Source organism: Bos mutus, chromosome 24 (genome assembly GCF_027580195.1).
Source record: "Bos mutus isolate GX-2022 chromosome 24, NWIPB_WYAK_1.1, whole genome shotgun sequence".
Classification (NCBI taxonomy): domain Eukaryota; kingdom Metazoa; phylum Chordata; class Mammalia; order Artiodactyla; family Bovidae; genus Bos; species Bos mutus.
In genome coordinates this window covers 42,512,997-42,529,593 of record NC_091640.1, presented here as the reverse complement: position 1 = coordinate 42,529,593, position 16,597 = coordinate 42,512,997, and the positions used below count along the sequence as shown (strand labels likewise).

The 16,597-nt window shown below is 43.7% G+C and overlaps 1 protein-coding gene across 1 annotated transcript in view; it reads left to right on the top strand.

Moving 5' to 3' along the window:
* PIEZO2 (piezo type mechanosensitive ion channel component 2) overlaps positions 1-16,597 on the top strand; it is a 255,891-nt gene that overhangs the window by 41,476 nt on the left and 197,818 nt on the right.

Sequence of the window (16,597 nt, the reverse complement as noted above, 5' to 3'; positions counted from 1 at the left end):
CATCCTGATGGTTAGGACTGCAGATGCACTGTTGGTTTTCTTGCCTTAGGAAGAATTTAAGTAATAGCTCTTTTAATTTGCTTAAATCTTAATACACACAGTGAAAAAGGGCTAGAGAGATGTGAGTCTAAACAAATCCTTATCAGACCAAAAATATGTTGTTTACGAGACCCCGCCCACCCAAGCCTCCTTCCTAGAGTCCAACATAAACAAAGACATTTAAACAGCATAGCTTCTGGCCTCGTAACCAAGATGGCAACACACGGGCAACTCCTACCTCATGGCTGGGAGCTCATGTATTAAAGAAAGAAGGTTTCACCTTTAGAATTAAGTGCTTTAGAAATGAGTACCTGTTTGTCCTCAATTAAATGATCTGTTGCTTTTCTGTCAGGGTGTCCCCTTGTTTTATCTGGAACCAGGTCATGGGGTTTCCTTGTCACACTCAGTGATGACGCCTGGCTTTGCTTCTTCCCAAGTGACCCAGTCCCGCTCTGCCCAGGGCCTCCGTCTCTGTGGGGGTGGGCATGTGTAACGTGGCCCATCATCTCTGCCCGAGCACAGAGAGGGTGACTCAGTCAGGAAACACACAGGTGAAGGATGAGATCAGACACGCAGGGCAGTTTCTGTGTATGGGAAGAAATGTCTGAATCCCCAAAGTGTCGCAGGCCAGAACACAGACAGCATCGTGTGCACAGGTGTCTGCCTACCCGCTCCACACGCCCCACCCACCTGGGGCTGAGGGACCAGCAGCTCAGAGGGAGCCTGCAGGCATCTTTCCAGCTGGTACCTGGGGACAGGGCTTGAGGTTGTGTGTCCTGTCCTCCCATCCTTCCTGTCTTTCAGCGCCAAGGGGCATGGCCGAGACTCACAACCTTATCTATTTGCTGTGTCTGGAATCGCACAGGGACTGGAGGGAGGGAGGCCCCATGTGGTCTTTATGAACTCACAGGACTCACATTCTGGCAGTTCTAATTCTGTGATTGGAGGGACCCAGCCCAGGCATTTCTAGTGGAGCTGTGGTCCAAGGTTCAAGTCACATGGTCCAGGAAGATGCCTGTGTGGCATCCACACAGACGGTGGTGGACCTGGTGGACCTGGAAGGGTGATGCTGTGTGGCTTTGCAGAAGTCTTGGGGTCACACACATTTCTCACAGATGGGTAGGAAGGTCCAGTGTCATCTGGGAGAGAACTCTAGGGAATCTGCTTTGCCTGCCGTTCAGGGCCTCTGCTGCACAGATGCACACACACGCACATGCTCACATGTGCATGCACAAACACATACACACTTCTACACACATGCACATGCCCCCACATGCACACACGCACACACACACTCCTGCACACACACACACACAGGTGGGCATGCACAATCAGGGCTCAGAGGATGGGAACTTTTAGTAAGTCAGTATGCAGATTGCTTCTCCCTTCTTTCTCCTTGGATTTCTCAGCAGGAGTCAGATGTCAGTATAGTTCAGGCTCAGGGTGGTCTCAGTGAAGCCCCTCTCCTTGGGCTGGGAATCTCCATCCTCCCAACTGTATTGGCTCCTCAGACATTCTCCTTGTCCCCCGTCTACTCAGGTCTCCCCAGAGGCTGAGCCAGAGCCCATTTTAGTGCAGTTAGTTATGGAGTCCCTCCTTATGCACCACCTTGAAGATGGCAAGGGTTTTGCTCTTTTGTTCGCGACTGTGTTTCCAGGACCGGGGACAGCGCCTGGTGTCTAGCCGTCCATCCATCAATATTTACAGAATGAATGAATGAGTGCATTTGTTTTCAGAGTCTAGAGTTCTTGGCATCTAGGAACCCAGGCCTTGTCCTCTGCTTCCCTCGGCCTCCACGAGAGCAAACGTTGCAGGACATTTGATCACTCACACCTGTCTCTCCTCTGGAGACAGAAGCTTGGGTGTGGGGTAATAGGTCCTGGGAGTTTGCTACTTTAGATTTACTGGGGATCAGAAGATTATGAATAATTGAAGAAATCAGAATGTTGTATGCTTTCCTTACAACGTTAAGGATTTTATTGAAGCCTAAGATACTGAAGAAAGGCCAGGAAATCTTCGCTTGCTGTTTGCTTAGCAATGGGCTTTGCATTTAAATTGAGACATCACTCCATTAAATAGGAACTAATATGTAGTTAACTTCAGGTGGCCCAAATATTCCAAGTTGATGAGACATTAAGTTCTTCAACTAGACGTGTATGTATTAAGTTCCCTATGCCTATGCATAATGCATATCCTCATTGTGGTGGAACAGTTGGTATTTTGTTTGGATGGAACGTAGGGGGTAAAAGTCCGTATACTGTGTGTACTCAGCACACACTGACTAATGATAACATGACTGTTATTTTGAAGGATAATGTTATTACTTTGAATATCAGAGTGAGCTAGATTTAGAAATCTCAATCTCATAGCTAGTCCTAACCTCAAGATATTTCCTAGCGCTCTTTAAATATCAGCTAAGAATTGTGTGATATCCAGGCTTTCTTGTTAACAAGCCCAGGACATACAGGTACCGTGTAGGTGGTCATGCTCTTAACCCTTGTGTTGTCTGACCTGTGCCCAGGACAGAACACTGTTCTCAGTATTACAAGCACAAGGGGAAGCCTAATCACTGAGTAAATACTTGTTGGCTGATAGAGTACCAGGCCCTGGGCACAACGGTCTGGAGAGATGATACGGGTTTGTTGAAAGGAGACATTTTAATTTGCTTCAGTGCAGATTGATGACATGTGGATATTATATAGAAAATACATCTTATTGAGTGTGACTGTTTATTTCTTTCAACAAATGTTAATTGAAAGACTGCCCTTCACCAAACACTATGTTTGAGTTTGTGGAGAGTAACAATGAGAAGAAAGCATGGTTCTTCACTGTCATGGTCTCCCAAGCACGCTGGCTCTTGTGTGTTTCCTTGAAGGGTAGCTCTGTCAAAGAAGCTATCTTTGGAAGCCATGGACTTATTCCAGTGATGCTGTCATTTTTTTAAACCAATCTCAGATTAATCCTCTGCAGTCTCCTTTGGACTTTGCCTTAAGTAGCTTCAATGGTGAGCTTCCCAGGTGGCTCAGTAGTAAAGAATCTGCCTGCCATTGCAGGAGTCATGGGCTCAATCCCTGGGTTGGGAAGCTCCCCTGGAGGAGAGCATGGCAACCCACTCCAGTATTCCTGCCTGGGAAATTCCACAGACTGAGGAGCCTGGCGGGCTACAGCCCATAGGCACACAGAGGTGGATACAACTGAAGTGACTTAACATACATGCATGCAGGCTCCATGGTGGCAAGTCACTGCCCTTTTAAGGTGGGTCTGATGTGATAGTATTTGGAGTCAACTTTGATGGGGAAAAAACTGGAGATGAATTAGTTATATCAATTTTAGAAAAGAAAAAAAGACAAAACCCAGAGTATTGAGTGTAAAACAGTGTCTGAAGGTCAAGCCTCATGATCATTGAGGAGGTTTAAGATTAATTGGATGATACACCTGAGTGACAAAAAAATGGAACATCTTTCTGTGATGGGTTCATGTGGATGCACGGATGTATGAGACTAAGACGCTGGGCAAAGTGAGATGGGGGAACCAGAAGGCAGCATCCTGAAGGAGGTACTGATTAGCTCGATCTACCTGAAGTCTTGACCACAGCCATCTGGCTGCGCCTACCTGGCCCAGACCAGAAAGTCGGGTGGAGTATCTTCAGAGGCCTAGGGACTGAGGGTGCTAAGAGCAGGTCAGTTTCCTACATGTCGGGAGCTGCAGTGAGTGCTCCCTACACATGACCTCATTTAATTAGAGGATGGAAAGTGATTGATTGAAATGGCAGGAACCCCCCTCCACTCTGGAATAGAAAAACCCACTGGGTTATAAATTCACTCAACCAGCTAGGAACCTGCATGGTAAGGGGCTGGTATGACTGCACTCTCCTTCTGCCATGGAGGTTGGTGAGCCTCAGTCACTTTTAGGACAGTCTAGACTCCTGACCAGTTCCCGTCCCACCTCACCAGCCTTTCCATCCATCAGGGAGCGCTTCCGCCGTAAGGCTGGGACTCACTGTCTGGTTCCACGCACCTGATCATACTTTCTTAGATTTTGGTTCTGTAGATGTTCAAAGTCCCGAGTCTTTTTTGGTTGATTTCAACAGAGAGTTTTATTTATATCCTTGCATGCAAGGACAGCTCTTACTTTATCAGTAAAGTGTCCGGGGTCTGGGGTGAGAGCCACAATCTGGTGTGGGGTGTGGACTTTGCTGTAAATCGCTTCTGTCTCCTTGCTCAGTCCTGCCAGCATCTTGTCTTAGCTCTTGTGCCCTCCTGCAGGCTGGGAAGGGTAAGAAAGGTCTTCTCCATCCTTTTTTTTTGTGGTAGGGAGAGTCATTTACTTATTGGGGGCTGTTTGAGAAGGACTTCTCCAAATGTCAAGACTACAGTGCTTTTTGGGCAATACTAGTCATTGACCTGCAGTGAAGATATCTTAGAAGCATCATCATTTAATCAGTTCACAGGTGACATGTTGTGTCTCTTTCTCACACACACACATGCACACACACACACATGCACACACAAACATGCTGAAGGACCAGAGACAAGGGTAGTCTACGGTGGGTAATTATTTCTAACTGCAAAGCTGTTGTTTGGTTCAGGGACCCTCAGTCATCGGAAGCCTTCTCTGAGATTGAACGACTCATAGGTGGGAACAGAGCCCTGGGGGTGGAGGGGAGGGAAGGGCTTTGGGTACCTGGGTGGGTCTTCCTAGGTCTCTCTGTTCAGTCACGGAAGCCGGGTCCTTCTGAAGCAGGTGAAGCTCACCTGAGGGTCCCGGCATGGCTGAGGCACTCAGGTTGCCAAAGGAAATCAAAGGGACCAAACTTTCAGGATATGCCCTCCAAATATTATTCAACATGTGGTTTTTGTGGAGAAGATTTTCTCCCTTTGTTAAAGGGGTGGGTTTCTAAAATTTTTTTTTCCTACATAACTTTTTTGTATTTTTTTGAGCAAGGTAACAATTTCCCTGCTGTGTTTGCTTATGTTTACAATGATTCAGAAGTCATTAAAAAGGTCTTTTTCTCATAATTTGGCTCTCTTTCAACATTTGGGAGGAAGATAGCGTTAGAACGCGGGTGGTCAAAGAGAGGCTTCACTGTGCTTTGAGGACAAAGGCGAGCAATTTAGCAGGTCGGGTTCATTTCCGTAAACTGTTGACAAAGTTATTTGAAAATAATAAGAAAAAATATTTTATTCTCTTCAGCTCTGAACAGAGTCCTAGTTTAAGAGGAAATTGTAATCATCATAGGATAGTGTATGTGTGTGTGTGTGAAGTAATCACCAGAAGGCCTCACCCTCATGTGACCCAGGAAACACTTTACCAGAGTCACTGAAGGCTCCTGAGAAAAGAAAAATGATGTTGCATTTGCCGATGTGAAGAGGCAGAGCGGTCTGTAACTTGTAAAGCTGTGTTTAGACATCAGAGAGGAAATAGTAGCAGATATTTTAAACTGCTGGCATCTGGTTTTTGTTAAAAACACTGTTACTCTTTATACCATTAAGCTTATTATTACTGTGGTTTATTATGTCATCATAAAGCAAAAGGCAAGGAAATATTTAATTGAGCAAATTATTTGGGGGTAAGTGCTTTATTATCAATATCAGCTCAACCAAACAGAATGCTACCAAAATGATGAGATGATTGCTTCTTGAATTTTTGAATAAATTAATGGTAAGATGTTTAGGTTATTTTATCTGTTCTTTTTTGGGGGGTGGTTATTTTGAATTTGGCAAAGAGCATTCAGTGACACAGAACTTTCAGGCACACATATAATTCTCATCTCAGGAAACACGGGGTCATATTATTGTATGAGTCAGGAGATGTTCTCAGAAGTCCTGAACTTTGCATTTTATTTGGCTGTGATCAACCAAATCTGCAGTGTGACCTCACCTGTGATTTAGGTGCTGTTCATCATGACAAGGTCGGGGGTGGGTGAGGGGCCTGAACTGGATGTCAGTTTGCTGATTCAAGCTGGAAATGACTCTCTTGTTTATTCACTTGATGGACACACACTGCTGCCCTGTACCAGTGCTGTCCTGGGCATTTGGACGCTGAGAAATGGCACAGCGTGTGCATTAACAGCACATTCCTGGGCAGCAGGTTCCTTCAGTTCCCAGGGTCCTGGTTCTTCCCCGCCATGTTGAGTCCATATGCTGGTCCTGGACAGAGCACTAAGTCATCTGCTGTGGAGTCAAGTTCATGGATACCATGTCCCGTGCTTGTGCTGAATAAATGGTTAAAGAGCTCAGAGGAGGAGGTCATCCCTTTTACTTGAAAAATGTATCTTCCCTTCGAAAAGGTTCAGCTGATTTGATTTGCTTCTCTGTGTATCTGGAGTCCATTTGCTTCAGTTTTGAAGCTGATTTACTTCACAGTCTGGACGAGACTAATTTTTGATGGATTGACTTGTTAGAGTCTAGGCTTGGCTTTGCGTATATCCATTTCTCTTAAACAGACCCACGTATGTTTGCAGATTCATACAAAAGAACCCTTTCAGATGAAGACTTACATTTAAGTTTCAAACAGTGCTAATTGCTAATTGGAAGAACCACTAGGTAACACATGCAGGGCTTGTGTCTGCCAGGCGGCTCCCCCAAGCTTTCTACAGCTCATTGAGTCCTCCCAACACCCCATGAAATAGGAATCCATACTATTTATGTTTTACAGAAAAGGAAGCTGAGAAACACACAGAGGTTCATGAATAATTCCTGAAATGAACATTAAAAAAAAAATTGATCCAATAAGTGAAAGCTTCTAAAATAAATAATTCAGTTACCAACCCAGGCATTTCCCACATTCTACTGGTTTTATTATAAAATTAATACAGAGTGAAAATAAATGGAGAGATTTTTTCATATAATCCAGCTGCCTTGTGACAATGTAAGTGGATGGTTATAGTACTGCAAACACCATTTAGGATATTTTCTCAGCATTAAGCAGAGAAGAGGATCCCAAAGATATTTTTTTCTGAATACTTAAAAGTTATTCATTTATCATGTGTTGACTAAAAGACCATTCACATTTCTTTATCTCATTCTATAGATTATGTTGTGTATAGACATCTAAGAGAGGGTCACTAAAGGCTGATCATCTAAGAGCCTCTGACACAGGGTCCTGGCCAAGAGAGTGTGTGAAGCCTGAATTCTGACCCCTATTTTGCTGACCAAGAAAAAAAAAAATATACTCCAGTACAGGATCGAGTGCTTCTGGAGGAAGGGGTCCCATGGGGAAGGCAGCAGCAGTGGTCCTGCAGGGAAAAAGAGAGCACAGAAAAGGCATGTTTTACAGCAACACTCAGGCTCCTGAAGATGAGTCCCATTTGTTTACTCAACACAATCCCGTCAACTCCCCTCCTAACCCCCCAGCATCCTTGAGATGAGCCCTGAGTGACCACCAGGCAGTGGTTAGCCTGTAAGTTCCTGCTTCGTCTCCCCAGAGAGACCTGGCCACCCCGAGGCCACAGAGATCCATCACCACTTCATCTCAGTGGAGACACAGAGGCAAGTGGTGGAAGGGCTAATGGCCAGGCCGGGTCTGGACAGCAGAGCGATGGGCACCATAGCCGCGGGACCAGGTCTTCCGGTCCCAGATGCCGTACCGCTCTGTTTTCCTCTGTTTCTCAATTACTTGCTTGCAGACTGTGCAATAGGTGAGGATTAATCATCTCTTTGCTGCCAGGCTCATTCAACAGCCAGCTTATTGGAAAGGCATGATTGTGCATGCTGGCTGTGCTGGCTGTTTGTTTATGAAGGTGAGAGTGAAGCAAACACTTGTCCATCAGAGGAGCTGACAATGTGATGGGGGCTGGTGGGCTGCGTCTGTCTGTAGATGGCAGGGACTGCTCTGTCGTTCAGCCAGATGCTGCTCATCAAATATTCAGCAGCCAGGGCATTTACAAAGGCCTGTCGTGGGCCCACGCACAAGCCAAAGGGAGCCAGAGGCCAGGCTTCTGGACGTGGGGCTGGGCTTGGATTTTTGTTTGGAAATGAGACACTGGCTTGTTGCATTGAAGGAGAGGGGTGGGGGGTAGTTATCTGGGGAATTAAACATATTTGTGGTCCAGAATTTTGCTGTTGTTTGGACTCTGTGTAATGCTCCGACAAGAGTCTGAATTAACAAGTCCCCTGTATTAATTCTCGGGACCACCTGTCGCAGGAAGATAGACCTATGCTGAGTGGGGGTCCACATGAAGTGTTGATTCATTCCTTCATTCATTCATTCAGTCATCTGACAATTATTGATGAGGCATTTACTCTTTATAAATAACATGTTAGAACCAGCGATACCACAGAGAACAAAAGTAAACATAGCTCCAAAATCCAGAAATTTACTCTCCAGTTGGTAATACAAAAGGATGTTTAATTTTTTAGAATAGGTTAATCCTTATCATTGGCAGGTTCTGTGTTTGTTAATTCATCTACCTGCTAAAATTCATTTGTGACCCCCAAGTGACGCTCACAGCGCTTTCATGGTCATTGTTGGACCCTTGAGGAGTGGCAGGAAATTGGAGTTACCAGCCGTGCATGTGCGGCTGAGGAAGGTCAAGACCAGGTCTCCTTTTGGGTTCCGCTCAGACTGTGAACAGGACACTAGTTAGTGCCACGTAGACCACGCTTTTGTACTTTGTGTTGGTGATATTGCTGCTTAAAATGTCCTGAAGGGCACGGCACTTCCTGAGCTCAGGGACGTTGGACATATGATCATGCAACCCCACTCCTGGACATATATTTGGAGAAAATTCTATTTGGAAAGATACACGCACCCCGGTGTTCATAGCAGCCCTGTTTACGGTAGCCAGGACATGGAAGCAACCATAATGTCCGTTGACAGATGAATAGATAAAGAAAATGTGGTATGTATACATCGTGTAATATTACTCAGCCATAAAAAAGAATGAAATAATGCCATTTTCAGCAACATGGATGGACCTGGAGATTACCATACTAAGTGAAGGAAGTCAGACAAAGATAAATATCATATAATATCACTTATGTGTAGAATTGAAAGAAATGATACAAATGAACTTATTTATAAAACAAAAAAAGACTCACAGACATGGAAAAAAAAAACTATGCTTACCACAGGGAAAGGGGATCAGGGAGGGATGAATTAGGAGTTTGGGATTAGAAGATAAAAACTGCTATATATAAAACAGATGAACAACAAAGACCTACTGTATAGCACAGAGAAATCTATTTAATATCTTGTGATACCTATAATAGAAAATAATCTGAAAATAATATATATCAATATTTATATTGATACATATCTGAATTCAGTTTTTTAAAATGAAACAAAAAGGAGGCTGGGATGTGCCTTGTGGGTGAAATACATTATCAGAGAGACTACATTCAAGCAGGAGTCACAGTGCTGTTGGCCGTGAGTTCAATGTTGATGAATCTGCAATAGGTATTGAATAAGGTGTCTCTAAACAGGTTACATATTGATCGGTTGATGAAAATGTTATAACCAGAGGCTTCCAGGATCCTACTGTGTTTCCCCAAGGACCAGTGGTCAGTATTATCCACTCAGTGTTCAAGGCATCATCACTGAGCATCACTGCCGCAAGCAACAAGAGGTGTGTGTGTGTGTGTGTGTGTGTGTATGCGTGCTCAGTCACACAGTTGTGTCCAACTCTTTGCATCCCCATGGACTGTAGCCTACCAGTCTCCTCTGTCCATAGGATTTCCCAGGCAAGAATACTGGAGTGTGTTGCCATTTCCTACTCCAGGGGATCTTTCAACCCAGGGGTCGAACCTGTGTCTCTTGCATCTCCTCCACTGGCAAGCGGATTCTTTACCACTAGTGCCACTTGGGACGCCCTGATGAAAGTTAAATGTATATGTTTTGCACTGAAATGTGGGGCTCAGGGTTGACCTGAATGAACACCCATTAGGACTCTCAGGGGCGATGGTTACAGGATGCCCAGCAATGCCTTCCTCCTTAAGACCGAGTCTCTCCTGGAGAGAACATAGATGTGTGAACAGTCACCATCTGCCAGGAGCTCAGAACATGGCCCCACTACCAGGACAGTGGGACCTGGTTGGAATGAGGAGGAGACACTCTTTCTGCTCAGTTTCAGGTTATAACTTTTTAAAAATTAATTTTTATTAGAGTATAGTTGCTTTACAGTGTTGTATTAGTTTCTATTGTATGGCAAAGTGGATCAGCTGTATGTATGCATATAGCCCCTCTTTTTTGGATTTCCTTCACATTTCGGGGACCTCAGAGCACTGGGTAGAGTTCCCTGTGCTACAGGCAATTTATAATTTTTGATGGGGCTGAATTTTGCACAAAGTGTCAATATAGATGTTGAGTGCGGAAATGTTACTGTGTCAAGAATTACCTGAAGATGTAACAAGTAGATGAGTTCCTTATAGGCTGTTTTACTCAGTTCTCTAGATTTTAGAATAGTTATATATTTTTAAGTGGTATTAAAGCAACTCAGTAATATGTACTGTTTCTCACGTTAAGAAGATCCATACAATTCACGGAGCAGGAAAATGAACAAATTTAGTCTAAACACAAAAAAACCACAGATGCGGGCAAATAATGTGGTAAAATAAACAATGACGAACATGAGATTTCCTCCAGTTCCAACTATTTAGTTTAAAAATCCACTGACCTTTAGCAACAATTAGAGTGAGTGTCTGGGTCTCAGGAGGGCTTCTGTGTGCTATTCGCTCTGAAATCGCGTCTTTGTTCCTCCGTGGGTCGAGGGCCATGAGGCCCAGTCACCCCACCTCTAATCTGTGTGGGCCTCTCAGCTCCTGCACTTGGTCGGCTTGTTCTTTCTCCTCCATCTTGGAGCCTCGGGATTGAATTTGAGGAGCGTGTGAGTTGTACCTAATCTCCAAGTGCCCATATGTGTCTGTACCTCACCATTCAGGTTCCCCCAGGCCAATCACCCCAGAGGATTGGGGTCAGTGATTAGAGCAATTTAACTGAAGATAAACCATTCAGGGATTCAGTTTTCCCACCTGCCATGGACCATCCAAATGCCAACAGCAGACTCCTCCTCCCCCATTGTCATGTCTTCAGAAGACACCCCAGGTTCTGGGCTGTGTGATGCGGTCCAGTCCATCCAGAGAAGGTTCTGTTTCCACCAGAGGGAGCCGCTTTGTCCAAAACAGTTACAACTGTGGCATTTCAGGGCCTTTAAGGCAGTTCCCACTAACCCCACTTACTTGGCCTCATTGATACTGTTTTTCCTGTAAAAAAAAAAAAAAGTAATCTTAAGTAATCATTTATTGTGAGTACTATTTGAATTTAAGTTATGAAAAACAAACATTTTGGGGAAAGGAGAATGAGAGAATCCAATCAAACATCCTAGAAAAGAAAGTAGCCCTAAGTGCAAGAACTTAATGATGAAACTAAAACACAATTTTCACCTCCACAATGAGGTTTATTTGAGGGGTAGAGCTCCGAGGGTAGAAGAAAACATTTCAGAAAGGGAAGTACTCTATCCTAAGTATAAAGTTAGGAAGTAATCTATATAAGCACATAGGTAACGGTAGACAATGCATTTTCTATATAAACAATGCGGTCCTGAGCATCTCAATGTTCCAGGTCAAGTCCTCTCAAGCTCTCACTCAGGAATGGCAGCAAAACTTCCAGGGAAGTAACTAAATTAATGACACCACAGACATGAGACACGGTCATCTCATTAATAGCGGTGATGATGGTTACCTTCTCACTGTATTCTCAGGATACCTATCATCTCTGAAGTCTTCACTGGAGATTTTCTAAGTTAGGACTCAGGGTACAAAGAAATGTAAATAAGTCAACGTCTTTAAATTCAAGGAGTTTCCCATCTAATTCTGAGATTATACTTGGAAATTAAGAGTCAATGGATAAGTGTAACATCATGTCAATAATATGATGAATATTATGATGGATAAGTGTGAGATCATGTCAATAATATGATAAATATGATGAATAACAGCACAAGTAGCTAAAGTTTGAGTTGTTAGTCGCTCAGTTGTGTCCTACTCTTTGCAACCCCATGGACTTTGGCCTGCCAGGCTCCTCTGTCCATGGAATTCTACGGGCAAGAATACTGGAGTGGGTAGCCATTCCCTTTTCCAGGGGATCTTCCTGACCCACTGATTGAACCCAGGTATCCTGCACTGTAGGCAGATTCCTAACTGTCTGAGCCACCAGGATATAAATGATATATCAATGTATGTTATATATTCTGCAACTAAAGAGGATGGGAGGGCAGTTCCTGAAAGCTCTGATTTTACTTGGGTGTCATTGATTTGTAGTCTGCTTTTCAGACAGTGTTTGGCCAACAGCCCTGTGTGTTTTGCGATGTCTTCTGAAATGTGCAAGCAAAGCCACGCCATCTGGGTGGGATGAACACGTGATTCTCCAGGCGGCAGTTTATCTGAGGCTGTTGGATTTGTGAGGCTCTCTGTTAAAGGGTCTGAGTCTGTGCGTCTTGAGGGGAGGGGTTGGGAGGGTTAATGCAATTGTATTTCCTGTTTGTAGTAAAGCGTCAGGAAGAGATATCCTTAGGGGATCTTAACATATCAAGTACTTTAGCTGGTTTTTGCTAAGTTTTGATCCTGAGGGTGGTGATGGAGTGGAGAAGAAAGTGTGTGTGTTTGCATGTGTGGGAGTGTGTTAGGGTGCATTTTCAATAGATCCAAAGTCAGAAGGGGGTTATTTATGTCCAGGAGAGGAGAAGAAGGGACAGAATGAGTTAGGAGAACTCAGAACATTCGCCTGAATGTTTGCAAGGAGTGAAGTACTATAACATAAAGCCAGATTGTGGGACATCACAGAAACTTCTCCAAAGCAGCCTGTGTTTTCAAGAAGTCTGTTAAAATGATGTCTCTACCCTATCCTGGAACTTGGCACTGCTTTTTTCCCCTTCTGCCTATAGAAAGCTTCATTTGTGGGAAGAAGTCCAGTCAGTGCCTGGCTGTTACGTTCTGCAGAGCGTGTGCTTCCGCCACCTAATCCGTGCCCAGCAGCCCGGCCCCTGTGCCTGTGTGCAGACCGTGCCTGGTGCTTCATGACTCTCAGTGTCCAAGGGCATTTCCTTCCCACTTCCTTTCTTTCTCTTCTTAACTTCCCTTCTCCATTCTTTTCATCTTCACTGTGAAATCCTGCAGACAGTGTGAGTCTTGTGAGGACTAATTTTGTGAATCAGTTGTGCTTTAGGCAGTGCCCCCCTGGGCCTGGTATTTTGTGTAAGAACTCACTTATCCATCCACTTCTGGTCAAGTCTGCAGTGGTGGTCATGATCCTTACTGTCTTCTCTATTATCGTCAAGAAATGGAAAAAAATTGAAAAATTAATCATTGCCCTTTATAATTTCTTTTTTAATTTACTTTTTATTTTATACTGGAGCATAGTTGATTAACAGTGTCAGTGTTAGATTCAGGTGTACAGCAGATTGATTCAGTTATACATATACACTTATCCATTTTTTTTGTCAGATTCTGTTCCCTGTATAGGTTATTACAGAATATTGAGCAGAGTTCCCTGTGCTATACAGGAGGTCCTTGTTCACTATATATTTTATATATAGTAGCTTGCATTTGTTGGAGAAGGAAATGGCAACCCACTCCAGAATTCTTGCCTGGATAATCCCAGGGACAGGGGAGCCTGGTGGGCTGCCGTCTATGGGATCGCACAGAGTTGGACACGACTGAAGCGACTTAGCAGCAGCAGCAGCAGCTTGCATTTCTTAACCCCAGTCTCCCAATCTATCCCCCCCCCCAACCTTTCCCTTTTGGTAGCCATAAGTTTTTGAAGTCTGTAATTTCTAAAAGCATCATATGTGATCTAATTTGTCTGTCTCAACTGTACCTAAGGGTTGCATGGAGCTCATTTCTTTTGTATTACATTTTACAAATGGAGACATTGAAGCTGCACAATTCATCTAAAGTACCACTAATAAGAAGTGGCAGAGCCAACAGAGGCACCCATGTTTTGGGTTCTGATTCCGGATACTTCCTTAACTACCGTGTTGCTAAGTAACCACAGTGCCATGCCCCCTCCCCCATAGGTGCAGTCCAGTCCTCATGCAGGAGGTTTTCATTCAGGGAACCGCATCCCAGAGCTCATTCATGGGTGTTGAAAATGGTGGAGGAAACGGCGAAATGGGATTGGGCCTAAACTTTTGGAATGGATGAAGAGTCTGAAATCAGGGCCCTGGCTTACACTTGCCAGGGGTATACTTACCTTTTAATTTCCTGTCATTAAATAAGTTTGAGTTAAAAATCAGGGAAAGAAAATACACCTTAGACATAATACTGCCAGCTCAGCGGTTTGAAGGCTTGTGGTTCTTCTCTGCAAGTATTTTACATTATCCAAATATAACATGATGAATTCTATGTGAATAAGTGGTATGGTTTTTATGGCTATGCTGCTTTATAGTAAATCTGGAGAAGAAAGTTATACAGAAGCTAAGATGCCAAGGACCTCTTACCGTATTTGAGCTGATGAAAACTAAGTGTGATGCTGTCTGTCGTATTTTTACTTCTCACCCAGATTTATTTATTTATGTATTTTTCAAACTGAAGTTTAGTTGATTTACAGCATTTTAGGTGTACAGGAGGCATATATATGTATGGGCTTTACTGGTGGCTCAGACAGTAAAGAATCTGTCTGTACTGTGGGAGACCTGGGTTCGATCCCTGGGCTGGGAAGATTCCCTGGAGAAGGGAATGGCAAGCCACTCCAGTATTCTTGCCTAAAAATTCCATGGACAGAGGAACCTGCTGGGCTACAGTCCCTGGGGTTGCAAAGAGTTGGACATGATTGAGTGATCAAAGCCACTACCACCACGCATCATGATATATATGTATGATATTATATATTCAGATTCTTTTTCATTATAGATTATTACAGGATATTGAATATAGTTCCCTGTGCTAAACAGTAGGTTCTTGTTTATCTATTTTATATATAGTAGTGTGTTTCTATTAATCCTAAATTCCTGATTTATTCCCTCTTCCCTTTCCGCCTTGGTAACCATTAGTTTGTTTTCTGTGTCTGTGAGTTTGTTTTATAAATGAGTTCATTTGTATCATTTTTTTTTTAGATTCCTCATAGAGGTGATATCATATGATGTTTGTCTCTTTCTTTTTGACTTACTTCATTTAGTATGATAACCTCTAAGTCCATCCATGTTGCTGCAGCTGGCATTATTTCATTTTTATTAAATGCCTGGATAATATTCCATTGTGTATATGTATCACGTCATCTTTATCCATTCATCTGTCAATGGACATTCAGATTGTCTATCATCTTGGCTAATGTAATTTTTTGAATATTGTGCGTGTGTTTTTTTGAATTTTAGTTTTCATCTTTTCCAGACACATGCCCAGGAGTGGGGTTGTTAGATCATATGATAGCTGTATTTTGAATTTTTAAGGAACCTATATACTGTTCTCCATAGTTGTTGCACCAATTTACATTCCCACTAACAGTGTAGGAGGGTTCCCTTCTCTCCACATTCTCTCCAACATTTATTATTTGCAGGCTTTTTGATGATGGCCATTCTGGTGGGAGTGAGGTGATACCTCATTGTAATTTTGATTTGCATTTCTCTAATAATTAGCAACATCAAGCATTTTTCATATGCCTGTTGTCTGGCTGTCTTCTTTGGAGAAATGTCTGTTTAGGTCATCTGCCCATATTTTGATTGTTTTTGTAATATTGAGCTGTATGAGCTGTTTTTATATTTTGGAAATTAATTTTATTGTTACTTTCTCCCAACTTATTCCACAGGGCAAACTTAATAGAACGATACTGGTTACACTAGTGAAACCAGTGCGTTCAAGTTTATCAGAAGTTTTATAATGGCTTACTGTCTACCTATCCACCTAATAACATATAGCATGATACAGAGCATAGGAAAACAAATACACCTGGAATAAAGTGAATTCCCAAGGGTCTGCGGAATTTAGCAGGGGTGGAGTCACAGGAAAGCCCAAGCACTGAAGCAGCCAAGTCCAAGAGGGAAGTCGTTACATGAAGAATTCGGAGCCCGTGAGATAAAAACCAGTAGGTTTCTCAGAAGCAGAGCAAGTCTTACTGCTGCAGCTTGGAGTCGGTTCCACTTACTCAGCCTCAGGAAGAGGACGCCAAGAGAGGCTGCGAGCCCTGCACTAACAGTTGCTTCAGCAAATGAAAGAACCTCAGCTATATCCTCGCTTATCTCATCCACACGGTGAAAACCCAGGCTCTGCAGGGCAACAAAAGAATGCGTTTGCTTCAGGCCAAGGCGCTCAGCGCGACGTCATGTACCTGGGCCTCCAGGTGGCCCTGACTGTCCGCACCAGTGGCTGTTTCTGATTCTTCCTGCCGGCGCCCAGCCTTGCTGGAGCCCAGCCTGTGCTCCGAGGCTGAGCTGCAGACGTGGACTTCTCACTCACATGCAGAGGTTGGAGGGAAGCTGTTGAGTTTCTGCCTCTGACAGATGTCTGGAGCACAGATGTTACTGCTGCTCCTAGGGAAACCCCATGGGCTTTTAGGTCAGGGCATTGGTGCATGCCTTGTTAGGAGTTCTTTTATTTATAGGTGTGTGTCACACCCGTGTCGCACAGGA